We start from the raw sequence: 3768 nt of genomic DNA, 5'->3' as shown, positions 1-3768 counted from the left end.
TTTTTCAGAACTTTTAATCTTTGTTTCTTTCTTTATTTTGGAAGGGTGTTGTGCAGAAACAAAATAACACACCTAAAACAAAAGGCCTTGAGTGGTTTGAATGATCTCTGCCATCTGTCTCTTATACACATCTAGATGTGTATAAGAGACAGTCTCAGTTGTTTGCGGCAACATTTTCCCGCGGTATCTCCGTGGGTTACAAAAATTGTTACTGTCAACATAATCCGCTGGACCGATCTTCAAGATTCCTTTATTTTTCATGTGTAAGTTTATGTTTTATTCTGAGATGATGATATTATATTAATTACGTTATGTAGCAGATATTAGATGAGGTATCATAATGGTTGCTGTACATTTACATGTGATAAAGGCAAATTGTTAACATTGCTATAGGACTAGGCTATCTGGCAATGTGCTTCCCACACTGTCTAAAAGATAGTACAGTTCACCGCAATGAATGAATACGCTCGGCCGTTGATTGACCTAGTTTTGATATGCTACATTTATACATCTATTCATAATGCTAGTGTTGTACATACTACTGTATCACTAAGTAACTATGCCATCTTGTTTGTGATTTAGAGAGTCCTGTTATACTTATAGTTGTTTTATAAATTATATGATACGAATGGTTGTGCATGATTACACAATTTATACAGAATAGGCTTATGCTGCGCAAATAAGATATTGAGTACTTGAAGAGATTGTAACGGTAGTACTGTAATTATGCTATAACTCAACTGAGTAGTAATGGCTTAATTGTTCCTACGTAGTCTAGGAAAATGTGAATTGATTGTTTTGTGTGTAGATCCATAATGGGACAATCTGAGTTTTGTTATGTGTGATGTACTGGGATGGATAAAGTTATTCATGACGATGAGGGCGCTATTTTGATTGATTGTTTTATTGATGTTAATAGAAATTTTTCATTTTTTATTGCAGGAGAATATGGCAACCGTCCTTTTCCTTTACTGTGATTGATTGCATGTTGCTAATAAAATATTATAAAGAGCGAATAGCATTAGGCGGCTTAATGTCCACAGTCTGCAAACAGAATAGAGATCACATGGTGGTTTCAAGTATAGCGAACTGCAACATTATGTTTGTTTTCAGCGCGATGTTCCTTATTCACGCTAACCAAAGCCTTTCTTCCGACTTTCGAGCCGCGCTTGATAGAAAAGTTTAGTAAGTGCGAGCGAGCGAGAAATGTTGTAGGACGTACGTGTGATAATACTATGTATTAAATCAAAGACACACGCCATAATATGTATTACTACTGCAAATGATCAAAGTTACAGATATTTATATAAATTTTATACCAGTCATTGAAAGTAGGGTGAACAATGACAATTTAGTTCAGGTATTTAACGATAGTAGTAAGAATTTTCTACGATCGCTACCGATAGCACTGTAAACAAATAGCGCCCTCACTTACCATTAAACTTATCATCTAATTGTGCGAGATCCTAGTTACTTTATTCAAAACAATCACTTCAAACTTCTCAAGCAACTTTTATTTTATTATTTACCAGAATTTCGCTTTGACGTAAAAACTGCGTATATTTATTTATAATTATTTTTCATAGGGTACTTTCATCAACAATTTCGCCAACATCTAGGCCTAAGCCCGAGTTATACTGTATAAAATATAGGCTTAGACAACATAGGCCTTCTGCATGAATACACTATTATTATTGATGAATGGAGATTTTTTTCCCCTTTTTTTGTCTCGTATACTGTATCTGTATTGCATTCCACTGCTGTATTAGTGTATTTTTGTGTTTTATACTTAGTATTTTATTATAATGTTAATAAACTTGGATATCCATAACCATTATTAAATATTTTCAGATATTTTTTATTGTTCCAAAATGTAGAGAATTGATTTATCATTAGACTTTCCTCTTTATATAATTCTGTTACAATGAGCCATCAATGATATTTTTCAACTCTTCTTTCATTTTTAGCTCAAGTCAAACTAGTCATTTGATTATTCACCTGCTCTGGAATTGAAAATTGATTTTTTTTTTTGTATATAATAGTAACTATTTGTAAATCAATTTAATCTGATTTGTTTGTACTGTTTATAATACAGTATCAATTCTATCGCTATGAATTTTTAGTGTATGCTTCCAGTTTTTCGCTCTTTCAGGTTGAAATGAAATGAAATACAAAATATACTAGGTAGTTAAACTGTTTTGCAAATCATAATTTTACAGGAACTTGTACCGCGCCATCATTAAAATCGTTAAATCATTAATCAAAGCATTACATTAAATAAATCATTTAATGAAATTCTAAAATACGACTGCCATGAATATAATTGCTCCACACCAGATTATCTTGTGCTTTCGCCATACTGTAATTGCACAGGACATGATATGCAATCAAAATGCTATTACATATGTGTTTAAAGTTGGCTAATAAAGTGGTGTATCAATCTCTAAATGAGTACAAAGAGGTTGAATCAGGCAGCAAAATCCAGAGTAGCAATGTGTGCAAAAGTAGTTTTTGACGATGAAATCAGGACATATACTTATTCAGTAACATTCAGTGACATTTATTTCGTAATGGTCATAAGAAAAAACATACATATGAACAATTATATTCTTAAAATTATTAGACTATCACAGGGATCAAAACTAGAAGTAGAACTTGTCTCATATTGACCCCTAAAAAAATAGAATAGAAATAATAATAAAAATAAATAAATAAATAATGGAGAAAAATAATTAGTGTTAGCGCAAATCAATCAGAAGACCTGTACTTAGATAAATATATTGTTTTCATGTAACTTTTAAATGCTTTCGGGGATTTACAATTTATAATAATATCTTTATCTAGGTTATTCCATATGGTGGGACCTGAAAATGTAATTAAAAATTGACTCTTAGTAAGTTTAACAAAAGGGACTTTTATATATAATATTTTTATATGTAATATATTTGGATTTCTAATACTGTAAGAATGAGATATTACACGGTTAGAGAAAAGCAATGCGATTGATACAGGTACTAAATTATTCACATATTGAAACATAAAATAAGTAATCTGGAGTTTATGAAGGTCACTAATTTTTAAGATGTTAAGTTTTTTAAATAGAGGTTCAGATGCAGTTTTAAATGGTGAAGATGTAACTAACTGAACAACCAATTTTTGTAATATAAGAATTCTTAAATTCGAGGGATAGTCTGCGGCCCAAATGATGTTGCAATATAATAAATGGGGCAAAATAAACGAATTGTATAAAGAAACTAAAAAACTTAGAGGAAAGAAATGTTTCAGTTTGCTAATTATAGCAATGTATTTTGAGATTTGATTTGCTACACTTTGTTGATGGCTAGACCAATTTAAGTTCTCATGAACTAAAACACCAAGAAATGATACTTCACTTTTTCTATCAAGCCGTTTGCCATTTAGAAAAACATCACATATTTTGGGTTTAAGTTTATGACGAACACCACGGCTGTAAAATATAATGAAATTTGTTTTAGTTGTGTTAATTAATCATTTATTTGTAATGAACCAATCGCTAATCTTGCTTAATTAAGAATTAAATGTGTTAAACAATAAATCAAAGTTATTGCTGCGAAGCAGCCAATTCATATTCTTGACAGCAATTTGACCTCTGAAAGGTCATTGTTTGTCAAAAAACGAGTGGTTAAGAGGACTGAAAAGCGGAGTTTCCTTCTTTCGTTCTGCCGGGTAAAATCAATTACTTTAGGCAACGTTTGTAGACTAACCTACTCGTACCAACGTCCGCATGTC

The sequence above is a fragment of the Anneissia japonica genome, unplaced genomic scaffold (genome assembly GCF_011630105.1).
Source record: "Anneissia japonica isolate Jap-2015-1 unplaced genomic scaffold, ASM1163010v1 scaffold288131_len391150_cov108, whole genome shotgun sequence".
NCBI classification, from domain to species: domain Eukaryota; kingdom Metazoa; phylum Echinodermata; class Crinoidea; order Comatulida; family Comatulidae; genus Anneissia; species Anneissia japonica.
Note: the sequence above shows the minus strand (reverse complement) of the source record.